At 38.6% G+C, this 16,313-nt stretch overlaps 1 long non-coding RNA gene and 1 other non-coding gene across 4 annotated transcripts in view; one reads left to right on the plus strand and one right to left on the minus strand.

Moving 5' to 3' along the window:
• Positions 1–16,313, plus strand: part of LOC145512762 (uncharacterized) — a 185,908-nt gene that overhangs the window by 37,853 nt on the left and 131,742 nt on the right. The window contains exon 3 of one of the 3 annotated variants that reach the window (XR_014058777.1): positions 12,411–13,199. The exons of 1 other annotated variant lie outside the window; for it this stretch is intronic. This is a non-coding gene — a long non-coding RNA (uncharacterized LOC145512762). Of the gene's footprint in view, positions 1–12,410; positions 13,200–16,313 lie in introns of those variants that run through there. One more of the 3 variants, XR_014058778.1, reaches the window with a different exon arrangement.
• Positions 8,243–8,349, minus strand: LOC145516048 (U6 spliceosomal RNA). The gene has a single exon (XR_014061222.1). It is a non-coding gene; the product is annotated as a U6 spliceosomal RNA (small nuclear RNA).

A 16,313-nucleotide genomic window follows, 5' to 3' on the forward strand; every position in this document is an offset into this window, starting at 1 on the left:
TGGAGAAGCATGAGAGTTGATAAAATATCCTTTAATGTTCTTTCATGAGGAAAAAAATACATACATACATACCAACAAGATAAATTTCGTGTAGTCAAAAAATCAGTTGACTCGGAAGTTTTAGGACACTCAGGCTGCACTACTAACCAGCAATGAGTAATACTGCCTGATTCACTGCTGATCCCCAGGTCTCCTCATCCTATGTCCAGTCTCTAAGGCTCCCTCCATCTCTAACATGCTAATTCTTCTGTGAGGTTAATATCTGCTTTTTTAATATCTACTTGGAGAAAAGAGCTATCTGGCTTCTGTGGTGCCTTTGGGAGGAATATTCTTTCAGGGGTGAGATCAAGCAGGTCTGCATCTTGTTTGGTCTTTTAGTTAGTGTTTGTGGACACTGGATATTAGGATTCATGGGGTAAATTGGTTGCATATTGGTAGATTCATTCACTGTTTCAAGCTATTTGGGTGCTAATTATGTGAGTCTCTAAAGGAATTGTAATCTCAAAAGTGAGGTAATTTACCTGATATTCACCAAGAAAATTAGTCTCCACGGCATTCAAACACACTACTGCTAAATTGGGCATTTTTATTGTCACTTAAATTCCAACGTGCATTCAAAATAATAACCACAGTGACGATGCACATGGCCCTATTAAGCTCTACTCTTGAGTTATGCCAGAGTGGTAGTGAAAGAGCATTAAACATAGAGAGCATTTTGAAGCCTGCTAACTCATTTCCTCTGATGGAGATCAATAAGCTTTTGACCATCAACACACTATCAAAAAGCAGATACTCAACAGACCTGCCACACCTTAGATTTTACATCCTTTCCCATTAGAACTGCTGAGTGTGGCTTTTATACAAGGCCAGGTCAATCAGATGTAACAGAAGATGTTTCTTGTCTTCTCTATCACAAATTTCCACTCTAAAAGGAAAATGAGTTCCTATTTTAAAAGATTGATAATAAATCAGGGAAGTGTAGCATCCACTGTACCAACCGTACTTTTTTTTTTTATTGTATATTCTACTTTGCAATTGAAGATATTTAGGATAATCAATTAGGGATTTTACCTCTAGTCGGTTGGGGAGTTTACAAATGGCCTCTCACTCAAGGGAACACTGATAATACCCAAGAAAAAGATATCTGGTTATGTTTGACTGTAATGTATTAGTGAATTAAGCACAAATGTCTGGCATGTAACTGGTGAGCAATAAATTCAGGTTTCTCTTCTTTTCCTGAGTTGAATCAAATGTGCAAGAGAAAAGAGAGAGGATGAAACTTGGAATTTTTAAAGAATTTGTTCACAAAACTATAATATTTTAATTTAATTGTAATTTTCTCCCCATGACCTCGAAGTGCTATCACATTTATCACTCAGTTCAGTTCATTTCAGTTGCTCAGTCCTCTCCGACTCTTTGAGACGCCATGAACCGCAGCATGCCAGGCCTCCCTGTCCATCACCAACTCCCAGAGTTTACGCAAACTCATGTCCATTGAGTCGGTGATGCCATCTAACCATCTCATCCTCTGTCATCTCTCTCTTCTCCTCCTGCCTTCAATCTTTCCCAACATCAGGGTCTTTTCAAATGAGTCAGCTCTTCACATCAGGTGGCCAAAATATTGGAGTTTCAGCTTCAAAATCAGCCCTTCCAATGAACACCCAGGACTGATCTCCTTTAGGATGGACTGGTTGGATCTCCTTGCAGTCCAAGGGACTCTCAAGAGTCTTCTCCAACACCACAGTTCAAAAGCATCAATTCTTCTGTGCTCAGCTTTCTTTATAGTCCAACTCTCACATCCATACATGAATACTGGAAAAACCATAGCCTCGAGTAGACAGACCTTTGTTGACAAAGTAATGTCTCTGCTTTTTAATATGCTGTCTAGGTTGGTCATAACTTTTCTTCCAAGGAGTCTTTCAATTTCATGGCTGCAATCACCATCTGCAGTGATTTTGGAGCCCCCCAAAATAAAGTCTGACACTGTTTCCACTATTTCCCCATCTGTTTGCCATGAAGTGATGGGACCGGATGCCATGATCTTAGTTTTCTGAATATTGAGCTTTAAGCCAACTTTTTCACTCTCCTCTTTCACTTTCATAAAGAGGCTCTTTAGTTCTTCTTCACTTTCTGCCATAAGAGTGGTGTCATCTGCATATTTGAGGTTATTGATATTTCTCTCAGCAATCTTGATTCCAGCTTGTGCTTCTTCCAGCCCAGCATTTCTCATGATGTCTCTGCATATAAGTTAAATAAGCAGGGTGACAATACACAGCCTTGACGTACTCCTTTTCCTATATGGAACCAGTGTGTTGTTCCATGTCCAGTTCTAACTATTGCTTCCTCACCTGCATACAGGTTTCTCAAGAGGCATTTATCACTGATCTTTTACAATTACCATATGATGCAAACAAATATTAACTCCATCCTTAATGAAAAAAATTAAACATAGCAAGGACAAAGAAGCTTGTTCAAGTTTTTAACAACTCAATAACAGTGGAGAACTCAGAGTCTCTGATTCTGGTTTATTACCCAAGTCATTGATAAAATGCTTCATTAAGAATCCAGTACCAACAAGCCCTGTGTGAGTGTAAAATGTTTTTCTTAAAGGACTAGATATATATTCTTTAGAAAGTAGGTCACCAATATCACACAATAAAAATTAATAGCCAAATTGACTCTATTATATATATTTGTCTGTATATACATACATGGGCTTCCCTGTTGGCTCAGATGGTAAAGAATCTGCCTGCAATGCAGGAGACACAGGAGATGTGGGTTCAATCCCTGGGTTGGGAAGATCCTCTGGAGGAGGGCATGGCAACTCACTCTAATATTCTTGCCCGGAGAATCCCATGGACATAGTAGCCTAACAGGCTACAGTCCCTAGGGTCCCAAAGACTCAGATACAACTGAAGCAACTGAACACTCACAGGCGTGCACACATATATATACACATATACACTATCTTATCATGTCCCAGAATTGCTTAAGAGAAGTTCTGAAAAATGTGAGATAATACATTTAAATATGAAAAGTAGAAAAGATTCTACCACATATGTACCATTCATATTGCACTCCCATCTCAAGACTGGAACCCTCTTGATCTACTCTGATGGAATATTTCAGCTTGAGCAGAAATAATGCAGGATTTTAATAGTTTGAAAGCTAGGAAAGCAGCATCCATAGATGAAAAATTATTGTAGTTGTTGATTGTGTTCAGGGATCTTTTTGAGAACTTAGCAAGTCTTGAATAATAAGCAGGAGGCTAATTTTTACTCTGATTTACTCGTGAAATCTGATGGACAGCAGCATTCAGCACCGTTATCACATTTCCCGGACATGCCATTAACCCACACTCCTACCTACTGCCAAAGCCCAAATATGCAAAATGATAAGGCTTTCAGTAAGAACCTTTCCATTCCATTGACTTCCCTCTTCTGTCCTTCCCTTGATGCAGTTTGCCTCAGAGACCTGGGCAGCATTCTCAATCTATGATGAACTGGCATATACTTCTGTACTTGGATTTGTCAAAACACACTGAGAGGAGAGGAGATTCAAGGTTTGCTTTCAGCTGTCCGTGAGAATAGCCCTCTGGCCTCTTTCCTACTTTATTATATACCTATTACCATTCTTCTTGTTTTCTTTTTTTAAATTTTGATTAAAAATTAGAAGTTAAAATTCTATTTTATCAAAAATAATGTATGTGTATCAAGTCATAAAAAGGTCAGGTACAGTTGTCATCCTGGGATGTTATATCACCATCATTCTGGAAATTCCCTTATTTTTCTTCTGTATTGAGTCCATTTTTCAGAATTCCATGTCTTCTTCTTTGTGGTTTTAGTCCCTCATTTTGATGGAACATGTCTTTCAGTAAATTGCTCAGAAAGGCTACTTGAGAGGTAAATGACATGCATGGCCATTAAATAGCTTTGGCAGTTTGATTGTATAAAGAAATCTAGTGTAGAAATAATTTTTATGCAAAAATTTTAAAGATTGCTCCATTGCTTTCTAGCTTCTGATGTTGCTATTGAGAAGGCTGATGTTATTCTAATTTGCAATTATTTGTAAGGTTTTGCAGGATGGTGGTGGTGGTGGTGGTGGGTTTTTTTTACCTTCACTGGAAATTCTAGATTTTTTCTTTAGCTGAAGTTCAGAAATGTCACAGTGATGAGGCTTGGTGTGGGTTTTTTTTACATTCACTGTTCTAGGCATTTGGTAGACTCTTTCAACCTAGAGATTTACAGTCTTCAGTTCTGACATTTCTTTTGTATTATTTCTTTGATAATTCCTTCATCTTCATTTTCTCCCTTCTCTCTTTGTGAAATTTCTTTTGGTTGAGGCTAAATCTCCTAGATGAATTTTCTAGCTATTTATCTTTTCCCTCATTTTTCATTTCTTCCTCTGGGAGATTTCTTTAGCTTTATTTTTCAATTTTTATTTCAAATATTTTTAGTTCTGCTCTCATATTTTTAATTTGCAAGCAATTTTCCTTGTTCTTTGTATATTTTACAGTGCAGTTTATTCTTTTATCTTTCTGAGGAGATGCATTTAGGAACTTTTTTTTAGAAATTTTCTTCTACTGGGGATAGGCTGCATTGCCTTTTTCAAAAAGTGTTTTTGGGATTCAGTTTCTTATTCCACATGAACAGAATCTGGGTGTCCTTCACTCTCTGTTCATATTTAAGAAAGACACCTAAGAATTAATTAAAAGCATTTGGGGTAACTCATACATTTGGTAGGGTTTCATAACTGGTGGGCCTTGCTATAGTATGACTAGGAATGGTTATCAAATATACCAAATGTCAAAGCCTGTAAGCCTTTTTTCCCTAGGCCAGATTTCCTGGAGAATAACCCCTCTATCTCCTCTCTGGCTGCTAGGACTCTGCATATCATGTTGGAACAGGAGGTTGGGGGAGGGTCACACTCCTCACCATGTAAATTGGCATAAATCTTCCCAATTATAATACTGCTTCTCTTGCATATCCTCACCTGTGCCTTGTGTTCCCTAATGCAAAGCCTTGCTGGTTAAACCTCTTTAGTTTTATTTGAGCCTTCTGCCAGAGGAGATGGAATAGTCACAGTGGAACTGATTCAAGGAGTATCTGGGCATCTAATACTTCTTTTATAGACCCCAATTTTTAGCTCCTTCCACACCCACTTCCAGAGTAGCTTGCCTCTAATTCCTGAGTTTTTCTCAAATTCATCAGCACAAATCCACTTGTTTCCTTTTATCCTACCTCCTGCAGGCACTTAGTTTTGGGCCTCCCTTCCTTACTAAGTTACAACATCTTCCAAAGTTTGAAGGCATTTCTTTGGCACTTTACATCTCTTTTCTCTGTCAGATGAATGTGAACCTTTGTCTTCTTTCCTGTCATTTTAGTGGAGTTTGAGGAGATGACTGGTATATTCCACCTGACTACAACTCCCTCATTCCTCTTTCCATCACGCTTGATTGATTTATTTGGCCAATGTTCTCTCAACACTAGTATATACTCAGGAGAGTAAGAGATAGATACAAGATATTCTTATCTCTAATGGAACTTTTACCCAAGTTAAAATACAGAACACAGAGAGATGAGCAAATTCTAAAATAAATTAATACAAACTTTTAGAAGTATGATAAAGTGCTGCTGCTGCTAAGTCGCTTCAGTCGTGTCCGACTCTGTGCGACCCCACAGACGGCAGCCCACCAGGCTCCCCCGTCCCTGGGATTCTCCAGGCAAGAATACTGGAGTGGGTTGCCATTTCCTTCTCCAGTGCATGAAAGGGAAAAGGGAAAGTGAAGTCTCTCAGTCGTGTCCGACTCTTAGCGACCCCATGGACTGTAGCCTACCAGGCTCCTCCGTCCATGGGATTTTCCAGGCAAGAGTACTGGAGTGGGGTGCCATCGCCTCCTCAGGATAAAGTGCTAATTCAATGCTAATTTGATTAACTGAAAGGAACTGATAAAGCTATTGCTACAGGCATTGAGAATTGAAAACAATCTTATTGGTCTAGAATTCAAGGGGAGGTTTACCAAGTGGAATTTAATGCCATCGAATTTGGAAAGCCACTGAGAATGAAGGAATTCCAAGTGAGAGAAACTGAGAAAGCATGGCAAATGGTGAATGCATTTGGCAAAAACAGGAGTTTACTATAAGGAAACTATAAATAGGTTATCATCAATTACACATTTTAGGTGAAAAAATAGCATCAATTACACATTTTAGGTGAAAAAATATGATAAGAAAAATATGGATAACAATAATAATAATCCCTGCGACTCCAGGTTATGGTCCTAGCTACACCTTAGACTTGATGTTCAGCAAGGGTAAATCACTATACTGCTTCACTTCCAAGTTCCCATCCATATTCTGTGAATTATACCTATCAAAATTGTTCTTCTTTATGGTAGAACTTCTGGGCCCAACAATTAGCCTCCCCTAAAGGAATTAGCCGTTGAAGAACCAGATTCTGCAACATATGCTTTCTGAACACTTTGTAGAGAAGAAGCCAAGACGTGCTAGGCTAAACGTTTTTAAAAGGGGGAGAGTGAGTGGGTGCATTACAGCTACCAAGGAAGTGGTCATGAACTTTTAAAAAGAGAAAAGGTGAACGTGGGATAAAAGATTCTCTGGGACAACAAATATGCTGAAGATGGTAGTTGCATAAGAGTTCAGAATGTAACTTAACAAAGAGGTAATTCACATTATTCAAAAGAGGAGGAAGATGGGGGACGGAACATTTAAACTGAAACACTGCACTTATAAGAAACTCAAGTGCAATTGATTTATGTTTGCATAATTGTATATGACTAATTGGTAGCAGGAAAAATTGTAGATATCTGAGTCTTATAAATATATGGCAGGCAAATATCTTTCATGATGAACTAAAATCTTGATAATCAAGCTGAGCGCTAACAAGTTTTCTCCTTATATTTTTTTCTTTGTTCTTCTCCCTCTCTCAGAACTGGTGTATCCCCTCTTCCCACCCAGGACTCATCCAGGATCCTGCAGTGTTCACAGTTTAATATTCTTTCTTCCATTTTCTTCCTTTTCTTGTTTGTTTTGTTTTGAAAAGTACCGAGAAATCCTTTGTATCAACTCTCTTGACAACTGTCTAAATGGGTAGATACCTGTCTTTTCTCTGGAAATGCTGAGAGTAACCCAGTGTTTTCCTAGTGAACTTTCAAGGAAGCTGTCTTTTTCAAAGGTGAGTAAGAAGGAATCCTAATCTGGGAGGTGATCTAGGGCTATGATCCTCACCAGATTCTTGCTCTAGAAGCACAGCTCCACTGCTGACAGTAACAGATACAATTTCCTGAAGTCAGGCTGTATACCATGCAATAGCCAGAGTCACTCTAGGAAAGCCAAATTTTCAGTTACTTCCCTCACGTCCTAAGAAATATTGTGTTTCTAAGTTACATATTTATTCACAGAAAAAGCCAATAGTCTGTGATCACTGTCAGTTCATTTTTCTTATATGTCATTATATCGGATAACTTCTGTCTGTCTCTCCAGGTCCTCTCTCCATTTTTCTCCATTCTGCTCTGTCTTGCTCAGCTGGCCTACAAAAACCACGTCATCAAGACTCCCATGACCTCTGGTTTCTTGTTGGGTTTGGCCAAAGAGAGCCTTGGCAGGAGATAAAAGGGTGGGATGAGCGTGAGATCGGGGTGTGCATTCCTCTCGGAGGCAGCTGTGGTTGGACGTGTCCTTTCAGCTGGCTCAGTGTGCCTGTCTAGGTGATCTTCTCCACCCAGCTTTTCTTTCCGGGCAATAAGTGTTCCCTTCCCTCATCTTTTCAGATCTAAGTGTAATAACACTCAATCCACTGCTACTAGCCTCAAATTGCTGCACTATGTCTTGTGGTTTCCCTACACTTTATCCTCACCCTTAACACGTACCTTTATAAACAGTCTCCTTGTAAATAAACCCTCCTGGAATCATCCTGATTTGGATACTCCATCTGTTTGCTGCTAGGAACTGAAAGAGGTAATCACTCAAGAAATACGTCATTTTTTGAGAACGATTTTATCAAACAAATCTATACTTGAAAAGAGGTGAAACTAATTCAGCAAGTGAAGACATTCCAGCTTTGAAGTCATAGATAGTTTGGTTCAAGTTCCAGACCATCCTTTTATAAACTGTGTGTCCTTGAACAAGGTACTCAAACTTTCACAGCAGTTGTTTAATCTTTTTTTTTTCAATGTGCCTTCTAAAAACCTTTATTTTATCTATTCATTATTGTTTGCAGGTTAAAAAATATGGAACGCTTCACGAATTTGCATGTCATCCTTGAGCAGGGGCCATGCTAATCTTCTCTGTATTGTTCCAATTTTAGTATATGTGCTGCCGAAGTGAGCACAGCAGTTGTTTAATCTTTAAATGAACATAGCTATAGTACCTATATCACAGAATTGACAAAGATTAAATGAAGCAATTTTAAATGAGATTTTGAAGGTTCAGAGACAGCAAGTTCTTTATTCTTACTAGCTAATAAAAACAATCATAAAATAATATAATATTTATTAGTTAATAACTATTCTTCTGAAAGAAGCTGCATTCACAAGAGGAACTTGAATTAGATCTTAAGGATTGGGTAGCTGAAATATATGTTGCTAGGCTCAGGTAGGACTTACTCAAGATGTGTTTCTTCACACAGGATTATGGCTTTCAATCTCCCTTCAGTGTTCTAACTTCAGACTTCTAAAAGGAAAGTTACCCTGAGATTTTGGCAGAGAATCAAGATCAGAAGTCACTTCATTTGTTGCTAGATATAATAACTACTTTGTCCAGAAATTTTCCTTAGGACAGTCATATACAGGTAGCATTGCATATACCTGAAACTTCTGTCAAAAGCAAAAGAAGCCTCACCATTCCCCTATCAGCAGCATGAATTAATCACTTGCTTTAATTAGGAATCACATTCTGGAGGTTTCTATAATTGGAGAGTTAATTAAATGAGCTATTGCAAGGTAAAGTAATTTCTACTTCCTTGAACTTAACTGTGGTGAATGGAATTTTTTTCAGGAAACCAATTATGCTGAGCATTTCCACACAATCTACTTTTGATCCTGTTTGCTCCAATCTTGCAGGAGTTTGAAATGAGAAAGATGCTGACAGTACATGCATAAGGCAGATGTACTTTTTTTGTACAAAGTTTGCATATATTAATAGGTTTAAATTGATCTATGAACAAAGTCAATTGCCATCTCTTGATTATTTATGTAAATTAAAGGACAACTTAATTTCTACCATATGAGCCTTCTGGCAGCAAAGGTTACTGAAGGTTTCAGTCCTTCTCTTTTCAAGGGTTTGGGGAAGAAAGACAACCTAGTATCTGCCAATAGTTAGCTATACTTCATAGAAAGCTGTTATTTTGGATCCTATAATGATCTAATCAAGAAAACCATGGATCTGATGTAACTTCCCCTACTCAGCTCCAGCACCTCTCCTAGAAAAGACCATAAACAAGCTGCAAACAAAAGAAATAAAACTGTATAGAATTTCACCACCAGGCACAGTTCCAAACCAAAGCATGCAATTTTAAGGATCTTGACATCGTAACCAAAATAGACAAAGAAGATGTGGTTAGCTTAGTTGACCATGGATTGCTGGGATAAAATGGAATCAGGACAAGTTAACCCCTGCACCCAGAATCAAGGAATGAGGTGCTTCAGCAGTAAGAAAGAGAAATTGTGCTTCTTTACCAATACTGATATGTACGTATTTGAAAACAAACATATATTTAACACTATATATGTGCTTCAGCAGTCAAGAAAGAGAGATGGTGCTTCTTTACCAATACTGATATGTACATATTTGAAAACAAACATATATATTGAACACTATAATTAGGTTGCTCTTTTCTAGCACCCTGTCAATAGTGCATCTCCAACATGAGAATTAATAGGAGAAAAAAGAAAGTCTTTCATTTATCTCATATATAGCCCTTATCAAGAATGGTTTTCCACAATAAGACTATGTAGGCTGTAAGGTTTTTGGCCTAGATTTCCCAACCCAAGAAAGACATAATCTAGTTCTATTTATTCTTGTACTCTACTCTGAGAATAGGTAGCGAGGGAAGACCATGTCACACCGCCAGCATTAACTCGAATCGTATTTCTGCCTCTAACTCACTTCTATGGGGCTGAGGGGGTGAGGGAGTGAAGAGGGGAGCAAATATCATCTCTGAGTTTAAAGTTCAAGTGAGATCATTCAGTGCAATGAGATAATATATACACATGAATTTTAGAAATTCTAGAGTGCTCTACAAATGAGGGTTAAATGAAAAACTTAGTTCTGTTTTTCTTTCTTAAAAGTGTCCAACTTCAATAGTTCAGTAGAAAAAAAAGGAGTGTGAATTTTCTCATTGATATTCTTACATTCAATACAATAGGTATGATAAGTACAAGCCAATGCAATTATCCATTTTATATAATAAAAATGTTTTATGTAAAAATGTTAAAATGCAGCTTGTAAACATTTTTTTTCTGAATCACTTTCATGAAAGAAAAAAATAAGTGTTTATCAACAGCTTAAAAAATAAAATCAAGGGTGATAAATCCATGAGGCGTAACTAAGAAAAATTGTGCTATAAGGTTATATACTTTAAAAAAAATAAACATTTTTTTATCTGACTGTAAGAATAGCACATGCTCATTGGAGGACAATTGGAAATTATCTTTTTTATTATTAACATTTTTTAGTATTATGGTCCCTTTTATCCCCTAGTCAGTTCAGTTCAGTTCATTCGCTCAGTCGTGTCCAACTCTTTGTGCCCCATGGATTGCAGCACACCAGGCTTCCCTGTCCATCACCAACTCCTGGAGCTTGCTCAAACTCTTGTCCATCGAATCGGTGATGCCATCCAACCATCTCATCCTCTGTCATCCCCTTCTCCTCCTGCCTTCAATCTTGCCCAGCATCAGGGTCTTTTCCAAGGAGTCAGTTCTTCACATTAGGTGGCCAAAGTATTGGAGCTTCAGCATCAGTCATTCCAGTGAATATTCAGGACTGATTTCCTTTAGGATTGACTGGTTTGATCTCCTTGTAACCCAAGGGACTCTCAAGAGCCTTCTTCAACATCGCAGTTCAAAAGCATCAGTTCTTCGGGGCTCAGTTTTCTTTATGGTCCAACTCTCACATCCATATATGACTACTAGAGAAACCATAGCTTTCACTAGACAGACCTTTGTTGGCAAAGTAATGTCTCTGCTTTTTAATATGCTGTCTAGGTTGGTCATAGCTTTTCTTCCAAGGAGCAAGTGTCTTTTAATTTCATGCCTGCAGTCACCATCTGCAGTGATTTAGGAGCCCAAGAAAGTAAAGTCTGTCACTGTTTCCTTTGTATCCACATCTATTTCCCCAGTCAAATATATGTATATATTACTTCTTATAAAATTTTCTCTCCCTTACCAAAGGTGGGACTATATGGGCAAGCAAAGCCTCATGATGCTACCTGTCTGTGCCATAGTTAAAGTGAGGGTACCGGACTCAGTGGGCCAGGTCTAACCCTCTCTAGTAGTTGTTTTGTTTTGTTTCCATACTCTGTTTTGACAAAGCAGAGAAAGGGGTGAAGAGTTGTGGGAGGCAGAGTTTTAGGTGGCCCTTAAGATTTCTAGCCCCTCACATAAACACATCTTCTCTCAAGTATCCTATCAAATACTAATCCAGGGGCTGCTAAGAAGAAATTTTCATATGTAATGAAGGTCACAAATCCATGACCCAGCAATTCCACTTCTAGGTATTTACCTGAAGACAAGATAAAACTAAAAAGGACATCTATATGTAAATGTTTATTGCAACATTGTTTACAATAGCCAAGATAAACAACCCAAGTGTCCATCAATGTATGAATGGATAAATAAGAAGAAGCATATGTATGTATACACACACATACACATAGCAAAATATTACTCAGCCATAAAAAAAGAATGAAGTTATGTCATTTGTGGCAACACAGATGGCCCTCAATGGCATTAGGCCGAGTGTAATAAATCAGATGAGAAAGACAATATCTTATTACCTCTCTTAAAGCCTTGAAGATAAAGACTTTTATAGATAAAGAGAACAGATTGGTGAATGCCAAAGGTAGGGGGTGGGTGTGGGAGAAATGGGTGAAGGAGATCAAAATATTGAGAAAAAGTGTGGTGCATTACAACAACAAAAATCCAGTAATCGTTTAAAAAATACTTGCAAGGAATAAGTTCAAAAGGGCTTGTTTTGTATAAATTTCATGAACAGCTTATAATCTTCATATATACATATGATATTATATATATATGGAGATTATCCTTAGTAGGCTTGATCTAATCAGGCAAACCCATAAAAGGGACAGGGTTCTCCCCAAAGAAAGAGATTTGAAGCACTAGAAACCTCTATGAACTAAGACTAGCACCTGGCTGACAGTCAGCAAATCAACAGGGATCTCATCCTACAGCTGCAAGAAACAGGATTCAGTCAGCAACCTAAATGAGCTCAGAAGAAAATCCTTCTCCAGAGCCTCCTGAAGAGAACACAGTCCAGCCAACACCTTGATTTCAACCTTCTAAAATCCCAACAGAGAAGCCAGTCATTCTGTGCTTGGACTTCTGACCTACAGAATTGTGAGTAAATAAGTGGATATTGTTTTTAGCTGTGATGTTTGTGGTAATTTGTTGTATAGCAATAGAAAACGAATGTAAAAGTTCTGTTTCTGACGTCTCCAGTTTACTTGGATTAAGGGAAGCAGCTCTTTCTTCTCTACGGCTGCTATAGTATTCTATTGCATAACTGCACCACCATTTGTTTACCCATTCAGCTGTTGAGGAACATTTGGGTTGTTTCCAGTCTGGGTCTATTCTGAATAATGTTGCTACGAACATTGTGTACAAATCTTTTGGGGACATCTGGTGCTACACAGAAAACACAGGAAACATATAGGGAACCATTAACTCAGGGACATTTCAGTTGAAAATCTTCTGACCTGTTACTCCCTCTCTCTGAGTTCTGATCCTTGAGAATCAAGCACTCTGAGTCTCATGGAGCAGCCAAGTGGCCTGGCTGAGAGACCTCCTGCCTACTTCCCCACCTTCCAGGGGATGCTCCATAATGACCACTTTGAACTTTACTCTTTGGCAGTCCTATTAAAAAAAAAAAAAAAAAACTAAAGATATCTAGAGACCACAGTAACTTATATTCAACTAGTTAGCCTGTAAAAAGGAAACAAATAAACAGAACAGAAACCACCTGATATCCACATCATGAGCCTCACCATGGATGTTAATTACAGGACAAGTACGTTCATTGCTGTTAGCAATACTTTTGAGATTTCCCACCAGTTTTCACTGTAATTGCCCAGCCCTAAAGAAACATCAGAAAAGTATTTCAGAGTCACAAACACCATATTTCTTATTTACTGACAGAAGACGATAACAGTTTTTTTAGTATAAAAGTTGAGAAGAACAAGTTTAACCACTTTCTGAGAAATTCAGAGTCAAGATTGGAGTAAGATTTCAGGTGTTAGGAATTCTCATCAAGTACGCTCCACATTAACAGGTAGTCCTTTTCGCTTGAAATAAACCTGGAACCAGAGACACTAAAAATGCCTTCAATCACAATGAATACAATACTTACCTTAAACTTTTGCTTAAGCAAATTTAAGCTCTTGCTTAAGCTTAACTTTTCATGGTTTTGTAGGGGGGAGGAATTAAGTTGATCATTTAATTGAATGTGATTTGTGTCTGTGAATGTGAAGAGCCGTAGGAGAAAAGATGGGAATGTGGAGGAGATACTGACTGGGGTAACTGCTCTGAGATGCCTAATTTCAAATTTATATTCCCTCAAAGTCCTCCCTCTGTTGATAAAAGGTTATCTAATTTCAAATATAAACAGGCTTTGGCAATGCTAACTTCAAGAATGATCATCAGTCATGTAAGCTAGTGCCTTGAGATATCCAGAATTGAAGAAAGAGAACTTATTTATAGAAACTGGCACAATGAGATGTACAATTTATTTGAGAATAGAGAGAAAGTTCTCCAAACAGATAGAACTGGCCTATGCAAGAGTAACATGCTAAAAGAAGTCCTAGAGAAGATAAAATTGTCTGTTTAGAGTTGTGCTAATTGTTGAACGAATGGGTTTGACTTAAAACGACATCCATTTGACCTCCTCCCCGATTCTTGAAACCCTGGCTGACTGTGATGTCCTCTCTTCTATCTGAAGTCAACAAGCATGATTCAGTTCAGTTCAGTTGCTCAGTCACGTCCGATTCTTGCGACTGCATGGACTGCAGCACGCCAGGCTTCCCTGTCCATCACCAACTCCCGGAGTTTACTCAAACTCATATCCATCGAGTCGGTGATGCCATCCTACCATCTCAATCTCTGTTGTCCTCTTCTCCTGCCACCTTCAATCTTCCCCAGCATCAGGGTCTTTTCCAATGAGTCAGTGCTTCACATCAGGTGGCCAAAGTATTGGAGTTTCAGCTTCACCATCAGTCCTTCCAATGAATATTCAGGACTGATTTCCTTTAGGATGGACTGGTTGGATCTCCTTGCTGTCCAAGGGACTCTCAAGAGTCTTCTCCAACACCACAGTTCAAAAGCATTAATTCTTAGTGCTCAGCTTTCTTTATAGTCCAGCTCTCACATCCATACATGACTACTGGAAAAACCATAGCTTTGACTATACGGACCTTTGTTGGCAAAGTAATGTCTCTGCTTTTTAATATGTTGTCTAGGTTGGTCATAACTTCTCTTCCAAGGAGCAAGTGTCTTTTAATTTCATGGCTGCAGTCACCATCTGCAGTGATTTTGGAGATCAAGGAGATAATGTCTGTCATGTTTCCATTGTTTCCCCATTTATTGGCCATGAAGTGATTGCTACCTCTCAAAATGCCCACCTCATTCTAGGCTGCCCTAATAACCCACTCATTGCCCTGAGGGTGTTCTCACCCTATAAGATACCTGACATTTTCCCATTTATCCAGTACTGGTTCTTCACCCTGAACCTCTGAGCCGCTTCCCACTCTCAGCCCCTTGAGTGGTGGCAACAGGGTGTTCTTGACAGGAGAACAGCTTTTAGTGAGGGGCCCATGACTCCTTCAGCCTCTCTGATAAATCTAAAGTTAGCCGCAATCTGGAACTTCCATATTGATGGTTAATCTGATCAAAATCCAATCACACCCAAGCCCCATGGAGTGACTGGTTTCCACTTGGGGGTGATTCTATCTCATGTTCCTTTGAGCTTACTCTCCCCTACATTGCTTATAATGGTTTTAGCACACAGGTTCTGTGAGTTATGGGTTGTAGAGACTTTATAGCCCAAGGGGCCAATGCTATGGTTTTGACTTTGTCCTTTATTTGTGGTAGAACTGTCTCACAAGTGACTTCAGGAAATGGTACTCTTTGGCCTGCAGAGTTGGGGAGGGCCAGTGCCTTTAGTAATACCTGGGATCCCCAAGGTACCAACCCCTACACTCCACTGGAGCAGGCAATTGCCTTGGGCATGGAGTTTTTATAAATTGCCCACTAGAGCCAATACCGATCTGCCTAGATTGAGCCTCACAGAGGGAGGTCAATAACTTGTAGCACCAGCTGGGATGAAAGGCTTCTGGGTGGGCGTGCGTACATGTGTATGTACTGCACCTCGGGGGAAAGCAGCAGCTTCTCACGGGTAAAAGTTTCTCCCACAAAGTGAGATCTTGAAGCAATTTTTCTTAATCTTTACTCTCTTTTTGCCAGGGTTTGGTAGTTTTCTAAAGCAAAGGTCCCACTGAGAGAGTGATATATCATAATGGAAAGGGCAAGTCTCATTTCTGATAACCCCCTGTCCCCAACTAACTTTGTGACCTTGATCTAACAGCTTAATTTCTTCATGAGTGAAATGGGAAATTCCCTCTTAGACCACGTGCTCTCATAAGGATTTTTAGCTCTCTGAGTTGTCTACCTCCCATATATGCCTAAATATATGAAAAACTTAAGAATATTCTCTTCTGGCCATTTTTAGGGCTGTGGACAAATAAGTCAATGTCTTCGCAAAATCTTTTGTTGACTTAGTAAAGCATACATATTTAAAATCATATTTATAAAATAATGTATTGATTTTTAATGTTAATATTTGTCCACTGTCACTTCATAAAACAAAATTATTCCTCACTAGTGTTGTTTTGTGACTAATTCAACAGTTTTCTAGGCACAGAATTGTCAGTTCCTTCTAAGTTGCTGACACTCTTTGAATCCATATACAATGTTGTCACCAGAAAAGATAATACTAAGTCACCCATGTACATAGCACTTGGTGATTTTTTAAATTTCCTATAAATGCATATGTATAGTCTTCATAAAG

The sequence above is a fragment of the Giraffa tippelskirchi genome, chromosome 7 (assembly GCF_054371585.1).
Source record: "Giraffa tippelskirchi isolate mGirTip1 chromosome 7, T2T-mGirTip1v1.2.pri, whole genome shotgun sequence".
NCBI classification, from domain to species: Eukaryota; Metazoa; Chordata; class Mammalia; order Artiodactyla; family Giraffidae; genus Giraffa; species Giraffa tippelskirchi.